The following is a 27,194-nucleotide window of genomic DNA, read 5'->3' on the forward strand; positions in this document are numbered from 1 at the left end:
ACTTGCAGATGACATTAAACTGTATATAAAAAATTCTAAGAAATCCACTAAAAATTAGAACAATGTTCAATTTCATCAAGGTTGCAGAATACGAGGAAATACACAAAATCCATTGTATTTCTATACAGTCAATGAATAAGCCAAAACTGAAATTAAGAAAAATAATTGTTTACATCACAAGATATTAATTACTTAGTAATATATCCAATTAAACAAATGCAAGACTTACAGATCAAAAATCCCATAACAATGTAGAAAGAAATGTTTAAAGATTTAAACAAATGAGAAATAACCATATTTATAGATTGCAAGTATAAATATTTTTATGATGGAAATACACCAATGGGAAAAGAATATTTTCAACATGTGGTACTGGGACAACTGGACATCTACATGCAAACGAAAGAAGTAGGACCCTTACCTCACATCAGATAGAAAACAAAACTGAAGTGGATCATAGAACTAAATGTAAGGGTTACAGCAAAAAGGCTCTTGGAAGAAAGTACAGGAATTAACATGTGTTACCTTAGGTTAAGCAATCGTTTCTTAATTATGACAGCAAAGCATAAGCAATAAAATAGAAGACTGATAAGTTGTAATTCATCAAAATTGAACATGTTTTTGTTTCAAAGAACATCATTAAGGAAATGAAAAGACAATTTACAGAATAAGAAAAAATCTTTAAAAATCATATGCCTGATAAGGGATCTGTATACAGAATATGAAAAGAACTTTCTCAATAAGAAAACGACAATACAATTTTTTAAAAGTTGGCAAAGAATTCCAATAGGCGTTTCTCCAAAGAAGATATATAAATGGTCAATAATCACATGAAAAGACGTCAAACATCATTAGTCCTTAGGGAAATGCAAATCAAGCCCACAATGGTATACTACTTCATATTCAAAAGTATTAGTTTAAGCAAAAAGACAGATAATAAGTATTGGTGAGGAGAAATTGAAACCCTCATATATAGCTCTACAGTTTGGTCATTCTTCAAAAAGTTAGACAGTTAGTATATAACCAAGAATTTCCAACCTTACCTGTCCACTCCAGATAACTGAAAACATATGTCCATACAAAAATTATATCCGATTGTTCATAGAACCATTATTTATAACAGCAAAAAGTAAAAACAACCCAAATGTCTGTCAACTGATGAATGAACAAACAGAATGTGATAGACCCATATGATGGAGTATATTTGCCATTAAGAAACCTGAAATACTCGTCATTCTGAAGCTTGTAAAACTCCAAAAATTAGGCTGAAGTTATTCCTTGCCCCAAATAGTGTATACTTGTCTCTCCTTGCTCCTTTCCACTAGATATAGCCAAAAACTCTGGAAATAATACAAAACACAAGTAGAAAGAAACTCTGAACAGTGGTAAGAAGAGGGCAGGCTTCTAAGTGGAGGCAAAGTGTAGGAATAACAGAGCAGCAGGCATTTGATGACCACCCACCCTACAAAAGAAGGTGACCTAGACCTGGTATTTCTCAAAACCCAGCATAACAACCTATTTTGGCCCATACAGGCTCCTTTCTCCCCTGGACCCAAGAAGAATTCTGCCCAAATCGCTGGACCAGCCAATTAGAATCAGAAAGAGGGGTGTTATTGGCAATACTGATGACAATAAATAGCCAAGGAATGTGTTAGCCTTCCCACCTTGACCTGAGACCCTGCTCCATTCAGTGCATGGCAGGATGCGCTGGCAGGGATCACGTCTCAACAACAGTTTGTATGCAGAAGAAGTCTGTTCATATTCATTGGTGAGTGGCAGTATATTGTGTGATATACCGTATTTAACCCATTCTTAGAAATGGTGAACTTTTAGATTTTGTCCAGCTACTAAGTATTAGTGTTTCTATACACGTTTTTGGCACAGACGTGCATTCTTAGGATAACTATGTAAGTTAGAGTAGAATTACTGAGTCATATTGTATGTATCTATTCAGCTTAATAGAATCTGCCAAAATTGTGCTAGAGTCCTGGCTCTAATTTCTCTTTCCACAAACTATGTATGAGAGTTCCTCACTGATACAAGCTATTGCCAAGGTGTGAGATTTATGTTTGCCCAGGCTCTCTGGATGAGGCAATTTCACCTATGGCAGGGAGTTTGAAACAGGTAGAGCATGGCAGAGTTGTTAAGCTGATGAAACAGAGATTAAAAGTCGAGGCTGCTGTGCAGCTGATATTTACCTGGTACGACACTCTAGATGAGGGAGCTGTTCACAGGACCAAGGCAGAAGTCTGTGTGGAAGTTTACAATAGGTCCTTGGTCAGGGCCTGGGCTGAACATGTGCACAAGACTCATCAAGGCATAGCAGGCAGTGGCTGTGAGGCTAAGAGAGGAATGGAAATAACAGAGGTCTTGCAGTGCCCATTGACTGTGGGAAAGTACAGCAACCTGTAGCAATCTGTTAGATAATATTCAGTCATCAAACATATGCTTTAATCAGAGTCCAATATGAGTAGGAAGAGTAATGGATCAGGGAAAAAAACATATGATTATAGAAAAGAGGTCAAAAATTCCCAACTTTTGAAAAATATATTCTAATTACAGATCCAAGATTAGTGGAACCAAAAATCAAAATAGATATGCATGTGGTACATCATACTTAAACAGCTAAAAGACAAATAATAAAATTAAATGTGCCAGAGAAATACAAATTAATTGCCTTCCTATCTGGGAATAATGATGTAAACAATGGCTGCTTTCTCAAGAGTATCCACAGAGAGCGGGAGAAAAACGGACCAGCATCTTTCCAATGCTAAAGAAAAAATAAGATTGTCAACTCAGAATTCTGTATCCAGCAAAACTATCCTTCCAAACTGAGAATGACATAAGAAACCTCCACACAATTAAACCTGAGACAATTTGCTGCTGGATAACCTGTAAGGCAAGTAATACTGTAACAAGTTCTTCAGACTATAGTGAAACAACACTTCATGCAAATTAAAAATTAAGGAATAAAATGAAGAGCACACACACAAAAAAGAAGATGTGAAAATACGTGGCGAGGGATCTTTTTAAAGGGCTACTTGATTCAGTTTGCTAGTGTTTTGTTGAAAATTTTTGCACCTTTTTTCATCGGGATATTGGCCTATAGTTTTCTTTTCCTGTTTTTGTTCTTGTCTGTTTTAGGATTGATCCCAGGGATGCAAGAATGGTTCAACATTTAGGTTGGTTATGTATTTTGTCCAGCGTATAAATAAAGCTGTGATGAACATGGGAGCATAGGTATCCGTTCAACATGATTTTCATTCTTTGGGTATATTCCCAGAAGAGGGATTGTACCCCCAAAATATGTATAATCAATTATGCTTCAGTTAAAAAACAAAAGGGTGGTTAACCAAATGGAAATCAACAAACTTGATATATCACAGCAACAGTATGATGGACAAAAACCAAACGATCATCTCAACTAATGCATAAAATGTATTTTATAAAATTCAATATCCCATTCTGACAAAAAGCCCAACAAACTGGGTATAGAAAGAACATACTTCAACACCATCAAGGCTACATATGACACGCCCACAGTTAATATCACACAAATGTGGAAAAGATGAAAGTTTTTTCTCTAAGAACGATGCCCACTTTCACCACTCATAACACAGTACTGGAGCAATTAGGCAAGAGAAAGAAATAAAGGTCATGCAAATTGTAAAGGAGGAAGTCAAATTGTCCCTGTCTGCAGATGACATGATTTTATATGTAGAAAATCCTAAAAGTTTCAGCCAAAACTCTTAAAACTGATAAATGAATTCAGTATAGTTGCAGGATACAAATGAAAATACAAAAATCAGTAGTTTCTGAACACCAATAATGAGCAACCTGAATAAGTAATCACGAAAGCAATCCCATTTACAGCAGCTACAAAAAACAGAAACTACTAAAATATAAATTTTACCAAGGGAATGACAGATCTGCAGAAGAAAAACTAAAAAACACTGATGAGAGAAATTGAAGACATGAAGAAATGGTCAGACGTGGACATTCCACTTTCACGGATTGGAAGAATCAATAATGTGAAAAATACCACACTACCAAAAGCTGCCTATAGATTCAACTCAATCCCTATCAAAGTGCCAGTGACATTCTTCACACAAAATAGAAAAAACAATACTGTAATTTGTTTGAAACCACAAAAAAACCCTAATAGCCAAATTACACCTGAACAAAGGGAACAAAGCTGGAAGCACCACAGTACCTGACTTCAAAATATATTGCAAAACTGTAGAAACCAAAACGTCATGATACTGGCATAAAAAAAGCCTAGAAACTAATAGAACAGAATCGAGAACCCAGAAATAAAACCACATATTTACAGCCAACTGGTTTCTTCTCTTCTTTTTTCAGATTATAAAATAATTTATTGATATTTTTTTTAATCTTCAGTAATTTTTTTTCTGTTTCACATCACAAATTATATATGTCCCAGAAATGATTTCTTCTTATTATTATTTGCATTTTTACATATTTATGGGGTTCAGAGTTGAATACCAGTATTTGTGTACGGTGTGTGATGATCAAATCAAAACTGATTTCGGACAAAACCCTAAGAATATCCATTAGGGAAAGGACAGTCACTTCAATAAATGGTGCTGGGAAAACTAGATACCCATATGCATGAGAATGAAATTAGACCCTATCTCTCACTATATGCAAAATAACCTCAAAATGAATGAAAGGCTTAAATGTAAGACCCAAGACTATGAAACTACTTGTAGAAAACATAGAGGAAATGCTTCAGAATATTGGTCTGGGAAAAGACTTTATGAACAAGACCTGAAATGTACAGTCAACAAAAGAAAAAAAAAACAAAAACCAAGAAACAGACAAATGAGATTACATCAAACTAAACAGCTTCTGCACTGCACAGAAAAGCAATCAACAGAGACAACCTGCAGAATGGGAGAAAGTATTTGCAAGCTATGCATCTGACAAAGGATTAATATCCAGAATATAAAAAGAACTCAAACAACTTAACAGCAAAAAACAAGCAAACTAATAATCCAATTAAAATATGGGCACATGAGCTGAATAGACATGCTTCAGAAGAAGACATATAAATGGCCAAGAGGTATAGGAAACAATGCTCAACATCAGTAATCTTCAGGGAAATGCAAATCAAAACTACAATGCAATATCATGTCATTCCAGGTAGAATGGCTAACATTAAAAGACGGAAAATACCAAAGGCAGACGAGGATGCACGGAAAGTTGAATTCTTACACACTGTTGGTGGGAATGCAAATTAATACAGCCATTATGGAAAACAAGATGGAGCTTTCTCAAAAAGGTAATAGTACAATTAAAATGTGATCCAACAGCCCCACTACTGGATATACGTTTAAACAAAGGAAAGGAAATCAGTATATCAAAGAGATGTGTGCACACTCATTTTTATTGCAGCACTATTTATAATCACAAAAACATGGAATCAACCTAAGTATCTATTCCCAGATGAATGGATAAAGAAAATGAGGTATGTAAACACACAATACTACTTAGCCATTAAAAAGAATGTAATCCTGACATGGGCACATGTGTGAGCTTGGTGGATATTATGTTAAATGAAATAAGCCAGGAGCAGAAAGAGGAACACTACATGTTCCCACTCATATCTGGAAGCAAAGAAAGTTGATCATGGGAAAGTAGAGATAAGAATGGTGCTTACCAGAGATTACCATGTGGAACTTTTGCAGAGGATTCTTAAAGCAAATGCTCTTCAGAGGTCCTGGTTTTCTAAAGCCGTGCAGTTTCAAATATTGACCTTGCAGAGGACTGGACATTTTTCTCAGGCTATAAAGTCTTTGCTGTAAGATAAAGATTTGTGGAACAGCAAGGCTGCTGGCTCAAGGACAGGAGGATTACTGATTGTTATGTGAAGACACTGGAAATTTTCTGGAAAGAGAAGGAATGTTTGCTAAGATCAAGCTTTTCGTCATGGATCACTTAATTGTCTAAGCGCATGTCATCTGATTTGTTTCACTGAAAGTTACCAGCCTATATTGTTAAATTATATCCCCACCTTTGTTCTCTTCCTGTAACTTCCTGCTCTGGAAGATAAATGCATGAAGAGAAACCCAATTCGGGGTAGATTTCCTAAGGAAGGGATGCCTCTCGCTTGTGGGTTCTGGGGAAGTTAACCACTTCGGCGCTTCTCACTGCACAGAAGAGATGGGCTTTGAGTAATCCTTTGTGGCTCCATCACTCAGGGGAAGTGGGGTGACAAATCCGGGGCCAAAGCAACAAGTTTTTAGCAGAAGGATAAAGTGGTAGGGGATAGTGAGAGTTGATTAACAAATACAATATAAGAGCTAGGTAGGAAAAATAGGATTTAGTGTTCTATGGCACTGCAGGGTGACTGCAATTAACAACAATTTATTGTATACATTCAATCAGCTGGAAAAGAGGATCTTGAATGCACCCAACACAAAGAAACAATAAATGTTTGAGATAACAGGCAAAAAAATACCAGTGGTTACCAGCGTATCAAGGAGAGAGAGAGATGCACCGATGAATAGGTGGAGAACAGAGGCTTCTTAGGGAAGTGAAACTATTCTGTATGATACTGTAATAGTGAATACATGACATTATGCAGTTAGCAAAACCCATAGAACTATAAAACACAGAGAGGGAATCCTAATGTAAATTTCACTTAATAATAGTGTATCAATATTGGTTCATAACTGTACCAGCAATGCTGGATATTAATAATAGGATAAAGTCTGTATGTGTGTAGGGTGGTATTTTCTGCTCGATTTTTCTGCAAACCTAAAACTGCTATAAAGTAAAGTCTACTACTCATAAATAAAATAAAATGTATGGGGAAATACAAGACAATTTTTCTACTGTTTTTAACATGCATTTCAATGTATAAAGCAAAAACTGATAAAAACAGTATCATATACTTAAAATATATGACAACAAGACCACAAAGTAAAAGGGATTAAAAGAAAGGACTAAGTCATGAGGGTATATTTACATGGAGTGGTACAAACATAACTCGAAGTACACCAGGGCAAGATAAAGGTTGACATGCCAATCCCTAGAGCAACCATTCGTCCCGGAGTAGGTAGTAATCTGGTTACTGTGGCTGTATAATTCAATCCCCCAAACTTAGCTTTTTAGTATACTCATTATTTACTGTATTTGTTTCCTAACAGACTGTACTTCAATGAAAGTACTTGCATCATAGGACTCATACCTTGTGAATGCTAAAAACTAAAGGAAAATTTATTGAATCTATAAAAAATTTAACTTAAAATAACTAGGTATAATGATAATAAAGAAATGCACTCTTTAGGAAGATCATTTGCCTTAACAGCAATTCTTTATCTTATGGACATAAAGACTGAATTAACTTTCTATAAAAGAAATAAAATGTACAGATTCAAAACTATTTCAATAACTAGTATTTGTAGAGATAAAAAAAACTTGCTCTAATAGCACACCAGCCTTTTCAGCTCAACCATCCTACTGAGAAAAACTAGGAAAGCTGGAAGATATTAAAGATGTTGTTGGAAGGCACCACAAATCAAAGGAAGAAAGCATTCAAAAAGACAGAATCTCAATTAGGAGAGAAGGCTTTGTCATGAGAACCACTCACATTTGTTACCGCTTCTCCCTTGAAGGCTTTTGCTGATTCCAAGGATGTGAGTGACGATCCAGGAGGCTTCAGCAGAAAGTTGGAGCTGAGCAGCTAAGCACCTGAGAATGACTTCTGGCGGTCTCACCCAACCAAGAGGACACAGGTTCAACCTGACAGTTCACAGACGAAACGAATCACAGAAAACAAATCAAGGGTTCATTTGGCATCCCCAAGGGGATATGTCCTAAGGTCAATATAAACCTAAAATAGAAAACTCCACACAAAGCTCGAGATCCAGCTTTAAAAGGACTCAATTTCTGACTGCAGTGTGATTAACTGTCCCCACCCTAACTGCTGGTCAACTGCAAACGTATGCCAGAGAATGATAAAATCACCCAGAAACTCCAGTTACGTCTACACTATTTCATACAGAAAATCCAGCCTGCAATCAAAAGTACCCACACATGCAGAAAGCGAATGGGGTGGGAAAGGACTAGCATCAGGATTGGGATCCATTTTCTCCATATAATGAAGTTGCCTGGAACAGAAAGAACTAAGACTTGGTGATTCCCACACAATTTACAGCAACAGTGAGATACCACTACAAACCTGCTAAATGAGAAACAATGAAAAATAATAACCATAATAAGTGCTGACAAGTACTTAATCAAAGGTGACTCTTTTACACTGCTGCTAGGGTTTAACACAATATGTTCACTGCAGAATATTTACACAAATTCTAAAGAATCTGAAAGGCACAACTATCATGTGATCTAGCCATTCGGTTCCATGAAATTAAAAAATAAATAAATAAATAAATAAAAATTTACATCCATACAAAGACACCTTCAAGAATATCCATAACACAGGAAAGGATGGAGGGCTTTGGCAAGATGAGAAGGGAACAATATGAGGTTCATAAGGAACCTAGGTGGAAGAGGAGAGGATATTTATGTTATCTTGATTGTGATGACAGTTTCATTAACACATGAAAGTCTTTAAACTTTTTTGATGGCTTTAAAATTGTGTGCTTTATTTTAAATCAATTATACCTCAAAGAATTGCTCCAAATGTGCAGTATGCACCAAATATGTGTCGCAAAGAAATTTCAGATCATTAAATTTAAAACAGGAAGTACTAAAATCTGTAAATCTGATAATCAAGCTCAAGTATTTGTAAAATTACCCAGTAATCTTAATCTAAAAAAAAATGAAAAACAAAATTAAGATCAATGGATGAAATTTTTTCAGTTATAAAAAGCAGAATCAACAAATCCAAAAGTTGTTTTTAGATGTTACTTTTGTTGTTTTTCTTTTCTGTAATAGGTTTAAAAATGATGAGCCCTTGAGACATTTATCAACACAAAAACCAGACATTATTACCAGGAATGGAGAATTATCTGTCCAGATCCTTGAGACATACACATAATATTTTAAGCAAACTTACGCTGATAAAATTGAAGTTACATTAATTCAGTAAATTCTTTAAAAAAATGAAATTAGAGAAAAATTAAGAAATCTCAATAATCTTACATCTATTTGACAAATTGCATCTGTAATGAAATATTTCCTACCAGTGATTCTATTCTACACCCTGGTGCCTGAAGACTTGCTGTTTTCCATTTAATGAAAAAGAACCCCAATCTTGCACAATATTTTCCAGATAAAAGAAATGCTTCTCAATTATATTATGAGACTGGTATAAACTTTACACAAAATCAATAATATAAGAAAGATAAGAAAATAAAATCAGTGGTTATAGTGGAGAACAGGAGAAATATAGCACCATCTTTCCAATGGTGAAGGGAAAAGTAAAACTGTCAATTGAGAATTCCATACGTAGAAAAATTATGCTTTCACTGAGAGTGAAATAAGAAACAACCAAGCTTGAGACAATTTACCACTGGGAAAACTGTAAATGAAGTAACGCTAAAGGAAGTCATTCAGGGTGAGGGTAGAGTTATCTCTCCTGGTGCAAACTAAGAACCGCAGGAAGAAGTGCAAAGCTCTGATTAAGTAAAATATGTGAATAAATACACGATTATTTACGATTATTTAATTCATAACTGAGTAGAGCTAACTACTCTGTTCAAGCAAAACATCACAACAAAATAGAGTTCCCATCTTCAACTACGTTATCAAAGGTCCACCCAGACCACGCTGTATGTACCTAGTTAACTCAAATCACCATCACATGGCATCCATAGCGGTGCAGTTGGAAGATGGTACGTTCATACTTGCTATTACTAAAGAGTGCACCCTCCACCACACCACAGTGTTAATGGAGAGCAGGTAGAAAGTTTGGACTTCTACTCTCTGGGAATTAATGATATACTGCTCCCGTTCTTGCTGAAGTGCCGTAAGAGGAAGCTCAGAGAAGAGTAACAGTTTTCACCACAGCCCATGCTAAAGAAGTCACTCTATATGGTGTGAGTAGTATGCACATGAGGAGCTGTGACCTGCCACTCTCAGTGGAAGCCTAGTTTGGGGACAGAACTTCCAACCCTACCCAGGATTAATGAGGAACATCCCCCACTCAGGAGTCAATGGAGGCCAAGGGTTGAATCTGGACTTCTACAATCACCTGGCAACAGAGGCCGTGCCTTCACTTTCCCCCTGCTGATGTGGTGCAAAGGAAATAATCATTGATCCTGAAGGCAGAAAAAGAGTAATTACCCAGTCAGGAAACAGAAAGGAAATATGAATAAGGGGGTGGGTAGGAGAACAAAGTCTCAGAGACCTGTGGGTCAATAACAAAGGTTCTAACATTCCTGTCATGAGAATCCCATAAGGAGTGGACAGAGTATAGTACTGCGAATACTTTTATAAATAATGCCTGAAAGCTTCCCAATTTGTCAAACAAAATCTATACGTACACGGCCTTAACAAAATTCTCTCAGGATAAACCTGAAGAATTCCAGACCAAGATACATCATGACCAAAATTCTGAAAACTAAAGACAAAAAAAATATATATATAAATAATTATTGAAAGCACCAAGAGAGAAATGGCATCATACCAATAGAGAAAAAAATATGACAACATTCAAATTATGTTGAATTTATCATCAAAAACCAGGGAAGCTAGACGAAAGTGCCACATTTTTCAAGTGCTGAAAGAAAAGAAATGTGAAATTCTAAACCCCTGAAAAGATCCTCAGGAATCAAGTGAAAACCAAGACATTTTCAGATGAAAGAAAACTAAGAGAATTTATTGTCAGCACAACTACCTTAAAATAATAGCTAAAGGAAGTTCTCTAAACAGAAAGAAATTTAAAAATCAGAAATCGTGGAATATCCAAGAAGAAGGAAGGACAAGGTGAGCAAAAGCCAGGTGAATACAATAAACCAAGTTTCTCTTCTTTAGTTTTCTAAATAAGGTTTTTCATTAGAAGTAAAAATTGTAACATTTTCTTATGTGGACATCAAAGTATGAAGAGGAAGAATTTAAAACAATTATATTAAAAATAGTGGGCGGGTAAAGAGATGTAATATGAGATAAGGTTTTTAACACATCACTAAAAGTTGTGAAATAATGACACCAGATTGTGATAAGTATACATATACATATATTTGTGTATATATATATATTGAGATATAGATATATATATAAAGTTAATAGTAATCAGTAAAATAGTAATGCAGAAAAACACACTTAAATACACTATACATAAATAAAAATAAAAAATCAAATTACAAAAAATTTTTAAAATACCCTCAGGAAGGCAGACAAAGGAAAATGAAGAAATAGAAACAGAGAAAACAAACAGAAAAAAAGTTATAGTGCACTTAAATCCTAACATACAGATAATAACATTAAATGAAAATGACGTATACAATTGTATAACAACTGAAAGATAAATACCGGCTGAGTGAATTAACAAAAAAATGACTCAACTATTTTCTGTCTATAACAAACTTGCTTTAAATATAACGACATAAGCAGACTGAAAGTAAAGGATATGGAAAGATATACCAAAAATTTTCAAATAAAGCAGGAATGGCAATAAGAGTATTACATGAAGCAGAATTCAGAGCAAAGAAAATTAACAGAGACAAAGATGGACATTATATTATAAAATAACAAATGGCCAGTTTAACAAAAAGATCTAGAAATCCTGAATATGTATTTACCCCAAAACAGAGCTATAAAGTATGAGAAGCAAAACTGATACAGTTGAAAGAATAAATAGTTGAATTCACAATTATAGCTAGAGACAACAATCACTGTCTCTCAACAGTTGACAGAAAAATTATATAGATTCAGCAAAATTTCTGAAGAAATCAACACCACCATCAATCAACAGGATGTGTTCCACAATTACAGAACACTGCGCCCAACAACAGCAGGAGACAAATTTGTTGCCATTGTCCATGGAACATACACCAAGACAAATCATATTGTCAAGCATAAAATAAACCTCAAAAAATTGAAAAGGACTGAAATCACAAGAATGTGTTCTGTGACCTTAATAAAATCAAATGGGAAATCAATAACAGAAACATAACAGGAAAACCTCCAAAATTTGCAAACAAAAATATTCACTTGCAAATAATCCATGGGTCAAATAAAATTTATTTTTAAAAAACTCACTGAAATACATATAAAATAAAATAAATCAACATTTAAAGTAGAAAACAGAAATAGAAAAATAGCAAGCTAAAGAGGCGGAAACACTTCTCAGTTCAATTTATAAAGCTACTATTATCATTATATCAAAATCAGACAAAAATCCATCACAAAAAACACAATCTACAGACATAAAACCACAAAATCCTTAAGATAATGGCAGCAAATAGAACTCAGCAATATATTAAAAGTTTATGCACCACAAACAAGCACATAATTCCAGGGATACACACAAAAAGGTAACCGTGGAATGTGATGGGTATGTAAATTAGTTTGACTATAGCAATCAGTTTGCTATGTCCGTGTATATCAAAAAATCATGTTGTACACCTTAAATATATACAATAACTAAAAAACACAATTAATGTAATCTACCATATTAACGTGCTAAGAAATGAAAATAACATGAACACAGTAATTGATGAAGCAAAAGCAATTAAACAAATTGAATACCCATTTGTGATAAAAACTCTCAGAAAAACATGAATACATGGGGGTTTCCTAAACTTGACGGAGCAGCTGAAAATGCCTACAACATTCAGTATATATAATGGTGGAAAAATGAATGCTTCACTGGTAGGTTCAGGAATAAGGCAAATATGCCCAATTTCACCACTCTTTATTCAAAAGAGTGCTGGATGGTGAGTGAGGGCAACAAAACAAGAGATGGAAATAAAAGGCATATAACCCTGAAAGGAAGAAAAAAAAAAAAAAAACTACCTATACTTGCAGGTGTCATGATGTGTACAGAGACAATCTCAACGAAACTACAAAAAAAAAAAAAAAAAAAACCTTTAGAAATAAGAAGCAACACTGGCAAGGTTATGAGACGCAAGAGGAACATATAAATCCCGCTGTATTTCTATATACTCATGATAGACATATGGACACGGAAATAAAAAATACAACAGAATTTACAATTGCTTCAAAAGTTAAATACTCAGTGTTAAATGTAACAAAGCATCTACTGGCATTCTAAGCTAAAAGTTACATAACACACATGAGAGAAATCAAAGATTATGGAAAGACAAATCAAACAAATGGACAGACATACTCTGCACATGGATTGAGGGCTAACCATGGTTAAGATTTAAATTGTCACCTAAGTGATGTAAAGGCTTAATACAATTTCTAAGTAAATTCCAACAATACTATTTGGAAATATTCAGAATACTGTCCTAAAATTGATATAAACGGGAAAATGAACTAGAATACTTAACATTTTGAAATAACAAATTATGTGGGACAACTCACTCCACTTAATTTCAAGATGTATTATACAGCTATAGTAATCAAGACAGTGTGGTATTAATACTGAGATAGACACACAGATGAAAGAAACAGAAAAAGAACCCAGAAATAACCCTACACAGCATGGCCAATTAATTTTTGATAAAGCTACAAAACAATTCTATTGAGAAAGAGTATATTCAAAAATTATGCAATAGCAATTGGACATTCATAGGTCCATAAGTTGACCTCGATCAAACTTCATGATGCCTCATACAAAAATAACATCAAAATGTATCATAAATTTAAAAAAAAAATCTATAAAATAGACTTTTAGAAATGAAATAAGATTAAAAACCTTCCAGACATCGGGCAAGACAAAGAGTAATCAGATTTCACATCAAATATACAATCCATACAAGGGAAAAGTGAGAAATTAGGCTTGGTCAATATTAAACACTTACTATGCTAAGAGCTTTATCTTCTATTAAGCAAACAGAGAGACAAGCTACATACTGCGACAAATATCTATAAGCCGAATATGTGACAGAAAACAAGTATCTGTAATATAGAAAGTAATCTTATAACACACATTTTGAAAATCCAACTGTAAAATGGTCAAAAGAAATAGAGATTTCACCAAAGAGGATATACAAATAGTAAATAATCACATGGAAACATGTTTAACATTATAATTATTTGGTAAATGCAAATTAAAATCACAATGCGATATCACTACACAGCTATCCGAATGGCTAAAATAAAAAATAGTGACACCATGAAATGCAGACAAACTCAGACACTCTTTCTTGGAATGGAAGATGGCGCAGCCACTGTTACAAATTTCAGCAGTCTGAAAAAAAAAAAATCGCTGAATATGCTAGTACCATATGACATAGCATTGCACTCTTTGGAATTTAGCAAAGAGAACTAAAGACGCATGTTTCCAAGGAAACATGTACAGAAATGTTTGACCCAGATTTATTTGTAATAGCCCCAAACTGAAAACACCCGGATGTCCCTCAAATAGTTAAACAAAATGTGGTATATCCATAGCATGGAATTCTACTCAGCAATAAAAACTTTAAAAACCTATTTATACACGCAAAAATCTTTATGAATCTCCGGATAAGTATATTGAGAAAGAAAAAAAATGTCCCAGAGGTCACATACAGAATGATTCCATGAATATAATGTTAATAAATTTTTTAAATATTACACTACTGAACAGATCATTAGTTGCCAGAAGTCAAGGATGGGGAGACGAACGACAGGGGCCTGCCTATATCAGGGAAACGAGAGGGATTCTTGTGGCGATTGAAATGTTCTCTATCTTGACTGTATAAATATAAATATCCTGCTTGAGATAGTGCTCCATGGATTTCAAGATGTTAAACCTGGGTAAAAGTAAGTAAAGGGTACATGGATCTCTTCATATTAATTCTTGTAACTGCAAATGAATGTACACTTACCTCAAAATAGAAAGTTAATTTTGTTCATAGTCTTGATATAGAAATTGGGATTAATTGGCTATGGGAGGAAAACAACTATTAATTAAAACTTATTTTAAATAATAGGTTTAGGGGAAAAAAAAAAAAAAAACCCTGCCTCCTGTAATAATCAACGAGTCCAAGCATCCTGCTGAGAAAAACTGGGAAAGCTGGAAATATATGAAAGATATCCCTTTGAGGTATTACAAGTTTAAGGGGGCAAGAATTAAAGGTTCACAATCTCAGGAGAAAGTAAAGCCCAAGTGGTGAGATCTAACTTTGGTATCATTTTCGCCACAAAGTATTTGTTAATTGAAAGATCTGAATGAGCACTCAAGATGCTAACACAAAATTGAGGCTGAGAAACTAAGCAACTGACCGTCTTCCAGTACTATCTCCATCACAGGCAGCACAAATTCAGCTCAGAGCCCACCAAAGCAGAAGGCTAATTAGTGTTTTAAAATTTTAGGTTCTTTTGACATCCTAGAGGGGATATGCACTAAATGTCTATGTGAACAGGAAATACAATATAACTTGAAATCCAGCTTCAAAAGTTCTCAAGGTCAGAAAGGGCATTTCACCAGGTTACTGCCTCTCAATAGCAAAAGAAATGGTCCCTGGAGGAAGATATAATCACCCAGAGCCTGCAATTATCTCTACACTACATCAAGCAGAAAAGCCAGCATGCAATAAAAAAGAACTATACATGCAAAACATGAATGGAAAGGATTCGCATCAGGCCTTTAATCTGTTTTCTCCATTTACTGGGAATGCTTGGAACACAAAGAACTATGACTTGGTTACACCTTGCAACATAAAGCAACAATGCATACCTATTAGAAGGGCTACAGTTAAAAGTTCTGACCATGACAAACAATGGCAAAGATGTTGAGCACCTGTGACACTCATATTGCTGGTAAGCTGTAAAATGGTATAATGTTGCAAACTACTTTGTCATACTGTATAATAACTTAAAGAAACACTAATCATGCGATCCAGTCATCCATTTCTGGAAGTTTAATTTTTTTTAAGAAAATGAAAGTATATGTCCATAGAAAGACTTACACAAGAATGTGCATAGCATGGGGAAAAGGTGGAGTGTTTGGGCAGAATCAGCAGAGAGGGGATACATATATGCACAAGAAAACTTGGAAAAGTATGTGAGATGGATAGTTACATTATCTTGATTATGGTGACTGTTTCACAATATATAATATCTCAAAACATATATTGTTCATTTAAAAGTTGTGCAGTTTTTTAAGTCAATTACACCTCAATAAAGCTATTACGATGTATGAGTTGCCCCAAAATATATGCAAATGAAAATAAATAGCATTAATTGCACAAGTGAAAATACTGACAATTTAAGATATGACAGCTGACCTCAAGCAATTGAAAAATGAGTAATTTACTATAAAAATAATTGAAGACATGAAACAATAAAATTAAGATCAGTGAATGAAATTTTAATGATTGCAAAGAGAAGATTGACGAATCCCAAAGTTTTTATTGAACTGAATATAAAATTGACAGATCCCTTGCACAAATTATGGAGAAAAATAAAAGAAACCTATTACCAGTACGAGAAACGTAGATTGAATCACCACTACCAATCCTGTAGACAAACACATAATACTACAAATTGATATTTATATAAATTTTATGCTAACAAATTTTAAAGTGTATGGAATGACAAAAAATTTTAAAAGTGGGAAATCTCAATAGTCCTTCAATTATTAAATCAGTAGTGTTTATAAAAAAAACCTTTTTTACAAAAGAATTCTATGTCTTAGTGCCAGAATTCCTGAACTTTTCTGTATAATGAGAAAGAAATAACACCAATCTTGTTCAAAGTCTTCTGCAGAATAGAAGAACACTCTCCCAAATGTTATAGGAGAACTTTGTAAACTTTACATCAAATTCATGAGGATATTATAAGAAAGTAAATCAAACGTTCATATCCTGCATGACCAAACCACAGAAAACTACAACTTATGTTTGATATAAAAAATCAAGGATGCATTAATTATAAAACACAATGCTCAAATTGAGGTTAATCCAAGAACGAATTCTTGTTGGTTTAACATTTTGAAATCAAACCACTTTTTAAAAAGCAAGAAAAAAATGTACTATTACAAAGGGAATAACCATTTGACATAATTTGCCACACTTAAGATTAAAAACTAAAACTCAGAACACTGCAGCAAATATCCTACTCAATGGAAAAACATTGAAAATTTACCCCTGAAATCAGAAAAGATACACCAATATCTCCTGTCCCCAGTTCTACGCAACATTTTATGGCAGTCTTAGCCAGGGCAATAATGCAAGAGAAAATGTAAAAGACCTGAAATTTAAAAGGAAGATATGCAAACATCATTATTAAAACATTACATGTTTATGTTTCCAGACTATCTAAAAGCAATCTGTAGCAAATGTATTAGAATTAATAAGCGTTAGCAAGATTGATGGACACTAAAGAGTCAAACATAAACACATTTGTCAGAGAATAGCAGTTCTTTAATGAACTTTGTATACATATCATCAGAAATGGCAGACAAACCCTAGAGGACAAGGATATGTTTTTAAGGCTTTTTCTATATACTTATTGGATAAACTTTGAGAGTCGTCATAACCCTGATCATTGCTGTCAATTTTCTCCGATATCACGGTAACAGAAGCCCCTTAATATAAAGGAAACTATATAATACACTTGACGTTTAATGTCAGTGAAACTTCCAATTCTGTAGTTTTTAAGCATAGCTTCTTTCCCTGTTCTGCAATAACTCAAAAAAAAGAAGAAAAGCATATGCCACCTTTTGTCTATTTCTTTGATTTTTCATTTATTAATTACACATACATCGTGTGCTCACTGAACACTCTCCAAAATGCAGATCTCCATTCCTTTCACAAGTAACCATGACTAGCAGCGAACTGTGTGTATTAACAGATCTACACACACATATGTATTCACATAAATAGTATATTTACAAATTGTGCACAGATTGGAAAGTAAATTATAATTTGCTTTCTTTTTTAGCAATATATCCTGGAAGTTTTCTCCATAAGTCTAGCTTTAAATTGGTTGAAAAAGCTACATAGTATTCATGGTACAGACAAAGAATAATTTACTCAGAAATAGCAGTTTTGCCATATTCGGACCCATAATTTCATGTACATGTGTGAATAATTGTGTCAGATGTGGTATTAGGAGGTGAATTACATTATAGAAGTTTAAGTAAAAAAAAAAGCCAAATGACTTTCAAAAAACCAGTTCTATTTTATACCACTTTGACAACCTCGTAGCAAGATATTATATAGAGTCTTGCTATGAATAACTTGAACTAAGTATTAAGCATATTTAAGAGAGTAATTGCCAATTTATACTTAGCTTGTGTGTACATCAGTACTTAGATGCAATGTTAAGTCCATTTGTTAACCTATCATTATAATTATTTTAAATACCAAAATTATTACATATTAAGCCTATCGAATTGTTACGCATATCCTCTCATCATTGGCCTCTGTTCTATCTGTCCACAGAAAGTACATGTCCATGCTGATAGATTCTGCTTAGTACTCACAGATTCTGATATTTGCTACATTTCTATGAATCGCTTCTGATATGGTTCTGCCAAAGTTTAATGTTACTGAATGCTGTAGAATAGCCTTAGATATAAAATATTTTGCAATAAAAGTGTCAATTCCTTATTCTCCCTCAAGGAGTTTTGGCATTTCTCATTCAATTTCTCATCCAAGTCACAAGTAATACCAGATCAGAAATAAGAATAACAAACCATTTGGATATTTTATGTGGAAATGTGCTTAATTCATTTCAAGTTGTGCACATGCAGATATCTTTACGTATTGAAGATAAAATTAAATGTTTGCTTTTTGGCTTTTCTTATTTTTCATACCAGCTATATGTTCTGCTTTTCTTTGTTTTATTGTTACTGTCCAATAAATTACCTTCTATTTACACATATGGAATAACCTGCATTGACATAAAATATATTGAAGTTTTTGAAGTCTTAGTAAACTGTATATTTGGCACCTATGTGAAATATAAGTAATATTAATGAAGTAAGCTAATGTATACCCACGAAATACTTCACAGAAATAGATATAGATTACCCACCCATGAACAATGATTTAAATGACAGCTGCCTTCTTAGCAGGATCCACGGAGAACAAGAAAAATGGTATGCAATCTTTCCAATGCTGAGGAACAAGGTAAAATTTGAAACCCAGAACCATGAGAGCAGTACCCAAGCCACACACATAACCAAAGGTAAAGGATGAATACCTTTTTGGTAAGAAGCTTAAAGATAAAACCTGTGACAAAACAGTGTCTTACGCTGACCAGACGAAGAACTCAAAAAAGCCAAGCTAGAAGATGACAACATGGGGAAATATCTGAGAAAGGATATCAGAAACCGTACTCTGCAGTAGAAACAGACTTCATAAAATTAGTCCAGTTTTGTCACCAAACAAACACCAGACAAATGGCAGCACCAAGCCAGCTGGGGGATAAATGTCCATGTTTCTTATCTTATATTATGCAACATGTCCACTTCTTAACAACAAAAAAAGTTATGAGACATTGAAAGAAACAGGAATGTGTGACACATATAAAGGACAAAAGGCAAACATCAGACACTGCCTTTGAGGGAACCCAGATGTTGGACTAGCAGACAGATGTTACAACAGCTATTATGAATATGTTCAGAGAACAAAAGAAAACCATGTTTTGAAATTTAAAGAGATATACTATTAGCAATGACACATCAAATACAGAATATTAATAAACACTTAGAAGTTCTTATTTTGAGAAAGTACTAAATTGAAATTCTGAAGCAGAAAACTACGATTAACAAAATTAAAAATTCACTGGATGACTACAAAAGGAAATTTGAGATGACAAAGAAAAATTACCAAACTTGAACATAAATCAATAGAAATCATGCAATTGGAAAAACAGAAGGGAAAAGGAATGAGGAAATATGAAAAGAGCCTCAGATAAATTCGGGACACAATCAAGAATACCAATATACACATAACTAAGTACCAGAAAGAGGCAAGAGAGAATAGGATAGAACATATATTCAAAGAAACAATAGCTAAAAACCTCCCAGAATTCAATGAAAAACACTAATCTACACACCTAAGAACCCAATGAATTTCCAAGAAGTTAAATGCAAAGAGATTCACTTCAAGAGATATCACAGTCAATATGCTGAAAGCCAAAAATGAAGAGAAAATATTGAAAGCAGGAAGAGAGAAGTAAATCAGCACATAGAAGTGTTCATGGGTAAGGCCAGCAGATTATTTTTCATCAGAAACGCTGCCAGAATGCACTGGCATGACATATTCAAAGTGCTGAAAGAAAAAAGAAACTGTCAACCAAGATGCCTGTTTCCAGCAAGGCCATCTTTCAAAATGAAGGAAAAATTAAAACTTTCACAGATAAATAAAAACAAAGAATTTATTGTTAATATCCTGCAATGTAAGAAATGTTAAATGAAGTTCTTCAGCCGGAGAGGAGTGATAGTAGACAGCAGGTAGAATCTATATGGAAAAAAAATTAAGATCTCCAATAATAGTAATTGTGTAGGTAATGATTAAACAAAGCATAGTGACTTACTGAGGTTCCTTTCTACTCATAACTGACTTAAAGGACAATCGCACAAAACAATATAAAAGAAATTGTATTTTGGTCATATAGCATATATCAATGTAATATATTTGACAATAAGCACATGATAAAGGGGCTTTTGAATGAAACTACATAGGAGTAAGAAATTAAGACCAGATGGTAACACAAATTCACAGAAAACAAATGAAAAATTCAGAAGTAGTACATAAGTTTAATACAAAACCAAATGAACTCTACAAATATAATTCACTCTCCTTTCTTCTACCTTCTTCAATGGACATTAGATTGTATACAGCAATAAACATAAACGTATTTTGGGGTGTGTAACATACAAAAACATATGAATAAAAAACAGCATGAAAATGAGGGAGTTTAATGGTAGTAAATATTCTGGATCCTACTGGATGGATGTATAGATTAATTTCGTGTAAATCTCAGAAGTGGTGGACCAATGAGTACAAAACTATGCTCTCTGTCCTAAGTGAATCATTGGGCAGTATATGCCTGTATTGAATCAACACACCGTACCCCACAAATATGTAAAACTAAATGTTCAAATTTTAAAAATAGTGTAAATCCAAACTAGATTCTGATAAAATTTATACTGTAAGTCACAGAGAAAACATTAAGATAATAACCTGAAAGCATGATGGAAATTATTAAAGAAATTAAAATGGTACACAGAAAAAGTCTACTTAATAAAAGGAAGTAAATGCGGAGACAAGGAAAAAATAGTCATAAGTCATATAGAAAACAAAACCAAAATAAAGTCAGACACAAATCCAACCATATCAAGCACAATATTAAATGTGAAAGGATTAAGCAATACCAGCAAAGGAAAAGATTGTCAGACTAGATAAAAAAACATATAACTCTATGCTGTCTACATGGGACACATTATATTCAAAGTTGCAAATATGCTGAAAGTAAAAGAATGGAAGAAGCACCATACAAGGAACAACTGTGAGAAAGCTGGAGTGGCAGAACAGAATATGTAGGCACAAAATCAGGCAAAAAATCAACAATTATATGCAAGATGTGAACAACATCATAAAATAAGAAGGCCCAAAAGACACCTGTATAATACTCCATCCCACAATTGCAGAATAAACATCCTTTGCATGTGTACATGGAACATTTCCAGTGCAGACCTCATACTAGGCCGTAGAAAAAACCTCAACAGAGTAAAAGTACCAAAATGCAACAAAGTATGTTTTCTAGCACAACACACTGAAATTACAAATCAACAACAGACAGAAATTTGGAAAATTTTAAACACGTAAAAATTAAACCACATTGTACAACATAAAAAATATGTCAAAAAAGAATTCAAATGAAAAGTTAGAACATTAAAAATAGAACTAATTTTGCTAAGCAAAATGTTAAGTAATATTTTAAATATAAAATATGATTTATAAACTTCATTGAAATGTTAGATGAAGATCTACACATTTAACTGAATATTCAAGTTTCTCATTTAAAAAAATAATGGAAAATTTCCACAAGACATTTAAATAAAATATAGGACAAAAAGACCACAAAGAAAAGGGGGATAAATGGAATTTCCCTGTTAGGAGGTTGCATTTATATAAACTGCTATTTTCTTAATTCTATGTAGACCAAGATAAGTAAAGGATTCATTTGCCAAACTCTATTTCAACCAGTAAACATAACTCACAACACAAACAGACATAGGTAACATTTTGGTTACTAATGTAGCTTAAAAATTACCACAAAACTTATATCCTATAATATATTCCAAACTTACTTGTCTGTCTTACACTATGCTATACCTCAATAATGTACCCCCACCACATGATCCATACCTGGCACATGTTGGCAACTGGAGAAACATTTAGGCAATCAATGAAAACATTTAAGTGCAGTACATTAAGCAGAAAAAGACAGAAGAGATGCACTCTTCAGAAGATTACCTGCCTTTAAAGTAAATTTACCTTATTGTTATAAAGATTAGGTTAACTTGGTATCAGAGGAAAAACAACTAAACGTCTACCAGGCTAACCATTCGCTGAGAAAAAACTAGGAAAACTTGAAGACATTAGAGACATTATTTGAAGGCACGACAAACCCAAGGAAGCAATCATTTGAAGAGAAAAGATCTCAGAAGAGAAGCCCAGGGCATGACATCCAAGTATGGTAACTCTTTTTTACTCAAAATATATGAGAACTCAAATGAGGTGATTACGAAGCCAAGACGCTAAGCAAAAAGGTGTAGTTTAGAAACTAAACAGCTGAGCAGAGCTTCCAGCAGTCTCAAAAGCTCAGCTTAGGGGACACAGGCAGAGCTAATGGTGAACCAAAGAGAAAAGTTCTGAAAGACACCCAAGGGTTCATTTGGCATCCCTGAGGGATTATGCCCTAAATGTCAATACCAACCAGAAATAGAACACACCTCACAAAACCTGACATCCAGTTCAAAAGGACTAATTCTCTGAGATGAACTATGAGATGAACTTTGTGCCTGCTGACTGCCTCTCAGAAGCAAAAGCAAATGCTCACTAAAAGAAGTAATATTATTTCAGCGTTCTAACCATTTCTATTGCATTTCACACAGAAAATAAAGCATATGATTAAAAATATACATATATGCAAAAGCCTAAATGTGGGGAAAGGATAAGCATCACGATTGTGATTCATTCAGTCCATTTATTGGCGATAACTATGAAAGAAAAAATAATGACTCGTGCATACCTGTACAATTTAGAGTGACAGCGAGATATCACTGCTCACCTATTAGAGGAGCTACAATTAAAAACACTGACCACAAACATCTCTGAAAGAACACCTCTCATATGATTCAGCCATTCCACTTCTTGAAGTTGATCCAAGAAAAAAAGAAATTGCAGATCCATCAACAGACTCATACAGGAATGTGCATAGCATGGCAAAGGAGGGAGGGCTTGGGCGGAATTACGAGAGGAAAGTCCAAAAGTACACTAGGAAATCTGGGGAGAGGGATAAATATGCTCATAATCTTAGCTGTGGTGATGGTTTCTCTCTCACACACACCAAAATATATAGCGTTTATTTTAATTTGTGCAGTTTATTTTAAATCAATTACACCTCATTTAAGCTCTTAATAATTGTGTGGTACATACCAAAATACATGTCTAATGGAAAATTTAGGGCATTAATGTAACAGATGAAATCGTGCAAATTTAAGATTTAAAAATATTTTTTCATAAAATTAAAAAATAAATCAGGAATTTAAACCAAAATTTTTAGCATGAAAAACTAAAGTTAACGTCAATTAATGAAACCGAAAACAAACAAAAAAAGACAAATGCACGAATTTTCTCTTTTTTTTGGTGAAAGAATAAAAATGTGATGAATCCCTGGCAACAATGATCAAGGTGATAAAAAAGAAGACGCACATTATCAACAGCAGGAATTTACAAGGAATCATCATTAGGATACTGAACACATGTGCACTACGTTATGAGCAGATTTGTGCCAATAAATTTGAAATTCATGAAATGATAAAATTAAAAAAAATAGCAAAATAGTTAAACTAGGAAATCTCAAGGATTCTTTATTCAGTAAACTGCATCTTTATAGGGAAACTTTCCTACAAATGAATTCCAAGTCTTCCATCTAGAATTCCTGATTTTTCCCGTATTTGAGAATTAAATAACATCCAATATTTCACAACCTCTTAATAGGAGAGAAACAGCAAAAACCGCCCAAAATGTTTTATAGGACCCTTTAAAATTGACACCAAACTGATAAAGACATCATATGAAAAAAATCAAAGGTCTGTATTCCTCAGAATAAACATAAAAATTTAAGTGGAATTAAAACTTTACGTTTAACAAACAGAATTCGAAGACACTACAACTACAATGCACCATGAACAAGCTGGATTTAGTACAGGAAGGCTGTTCTTGTTGGTTTCACACTTTCAAATCAAACATCTTTGACAAACAAACAAAATCAGGTCACTATGACAGCAGATACAGAAAAGTCATTCGATAAAATTTATCTCCTACAAATGAGGGTTTTTTCTCCTTAAAACAACCCCCCCAAACCTAGAAAACTACAGCACATATAATAAGTGGTGAAATATTGAAAAACTTCTCCTTCATATCAAAATAGAGACAAGGATGTCTACTACCACCAGTTCTATTTAGTCAGGGAAATCATGCAAGAAAAGAAAGAAAAAAAGCATGAAGTTTGGAAACAATGAAATGAGCCCCGCCATTATCCACTGCATAATTATCCCTGCAGAGAATCTAAAAGCAACTTCTAGATAATGCAGTAGAATTAATAAATGAATTTATCAAGATTGATGAATACCGTACAGTTAAACAAGACACATTTTTCAGAGAATAGGAATTCTTAAAACATTTTTCATACACATCATAAAAAAGAGCAGAATAACCACACTGCACAAGGTTATACTTTGAAGATTTTTCTATATGCTTATCAGATAAAATTTGAGTCACTATAACTCTAAAGATTGCTATCATTTTTTCTGATATCATGAAAACAGAGATACTAACATATAAAATAAACATTTATAGAACACTTGACATTTAATCCAAGGGCAACAATAAAAAGATCATTCTTTGTGCAAATTTTCCTACAGTCTTTTGTTTAATGATCTCACTGACTAGTTAGACATCGGCTTCTTTAAAGTGAATCACAATCACTTTTTTTCTTATTTCTTAAACTTGTTTTTTTTTTTTTTCTTATTTCTTTCGTTTCTATTTTCTAGTTCTGCATTTCAGCTTGAGTTCTTAACTGTTTCTGTAGTACATTCTGTACTACTAAAAGGAAAAATAAAGCAAATGTTAGTTGTTTAGAAAACAATCACTAGTTTAGTCCTAAAAGGCAGTATTATTTTTAAGTAGGTAAAAAAATACTTTGCTAATGCTAAATTAATTTCTAAAACACCAGTACTATTTTATACTCCCCTGATATTCTGTTATCAAGATAAAGAATCATCTTGTAATTTATTTAATTTGTACTAATTATTAAGCATATTTTAAGAGTTAATTAAAATTTATGCTTATTTTGTGTAAATTGTTTGATGTCTCTTATTATTACATTTTCACTTTATAATTCAAAATTATTTTAAACACCAAAAATTTTATATATTGAACTTGTGCGTATACTCTTCTCACTTTCACTTATGTTCTGTATTTTTGCCTCTTAGTGAATCAACTCCTATGTGTGCTATATTTAATCTATTTCATACACGAAATATGATTTGACAAAGCAAATATTTTGCTATAGGTAATACAAGTGTCACTTCATTATTCTTTATAAAAAGTTTTCATTCCTTCCCACATATTTTCTCATGCATGACAATATCAGCAACACATGAGCAATCATAAAAACAACTTTTAGGTTTTTCTTGGGAATGTGCTTAAATTATTTTATTTTGTATATAATTTGTAGATATTTATCCATTTAAATAAAAATGAGATGTTTCTCCATTGGAGCTTTTCCTTTGCTTTTGCTGTGTTTTGTAGTGATTGTCAGTCAAAACATGTTTTCTTTTCATTTACATAAATGGAATCCTTAGATTGACACCATAGGTGCTGGAATTTTTGAATTTTTTTTATTAAACTATATGTTAGGCATCTGTATGAAATATACAGAATATCAGTGAAGTGAGCAAATGTATACCAAGTGAAAACGTCTGAGAAATAAAGATACATTACCTATCCCAGAGGGACGATTGGAAAGACGGCTTCCTTCGAGAGAGAATCCATGCAGAACGGGAGAAAACGGAGCAGAATCTTCCCAGTGCTGAAAGAAAAAATAAAACCGTCAGCACAGAATTCTACATGAGGCAACATTATCCTTTCAAACTGAGAGTTAAATAGGACATGGCCACATAAACAAACCTGAGACAATCTGTGGCGGGACACCCTGTACTTTGCGTTGTTAAATGAAGTCCTTCTGGCTGCTGGAAGCGACCCGTGATGGGAACTGAGAATCTCGGGAATCCGTGAAGAGCACCCGGCGCGAGGGCCACGACGGCGCCCTCCGCTGGTGGCAGTTGGTAATGGCGGGTGATAGAATTTCTGCCCAGGAATTTGTGTAATGTCACAACTGCCCGCATTGTATGGGTGACCAGAGGCACTAAGCTTTCTCCAGAGTCCAGACAAGGGGCCATAAACCCTACTCTTGAAGGAAGGATGTGGCAAAAAACGGGTGGGTGTATTTTTAAATTGCCTCAAATAAAAATAAAATGAAGGAATTTAAATTGAAAAATAAAAAAGTTTCAATAATCCCAAAAGTAGACACGGAAGGAGGAATAGACAAATAAAAAGTGATAAAAAAAAATCAATAAAAAAGACTGGCAAAATGGCCAACTTTAAATCAAACAATATTAATATAAACATGAATTTTTTAAAAGTCTAAACATTTCAATTAAAATGCAGAGTTTTTCAGATTAGGAAGAAATAAGTCCCAATTATATGCTAAATGAGAGGCAATTACATGGAAAGGCACAGTAAGGTTGAAAGTAACAGTACAGATGATAACATACCACGTAAAATTAAGCATAAGACAACCGGAACTGGTAGAGTAATGCCAAACAAAGTAGACTTTCCGGA

The 27,194-nt window shown here is 33.7% G+C and overlaps 1 long non-coding RNA gene across 1 annotated transcript in view; it reads right to left on the reverse strand.

Annotated features, from left to right (window-relative positions):
• Positions 1 to 26,562, reverse strand: part of LOC134366964 (uncharacterized) — a 57,546-nt gene extending 30,984 nt beyond the window's left edge. The window contains exons 1-2 of the long non-coding RNA XR_010022378.1: positions 26,481 to 26,562; positions 26,295 to 26,382 (exon numbers count right to left, since the gene is read on the reverse strand). This is a non-coding gene — a long non-coding RNA (uncharacterized LOC134366964). The remainder of the gene's footprint in view (positions 1 to 26,294; positions 26,383 to 26,480) is intronic.
• Between the last annotated feature and the right edge of the window lie 632 nt (positions 26,563 to 27,194).

Source organism: Cynocephalus volans, chromosome X (assembly GCF_027409185.1).
Source record: "Cynocephalus volans isolate mCynVol1 chromosome X, mCynVol1.pri, whole genome shotgun sequence".
NCBI classification, from domain to species: domain Eukaryota; kingdom Metazoa; phylum Chordata; class Mammalia; order Dermoptera; family Cynocephalidae; genus Cynocephalus; species Cynocephalus volans.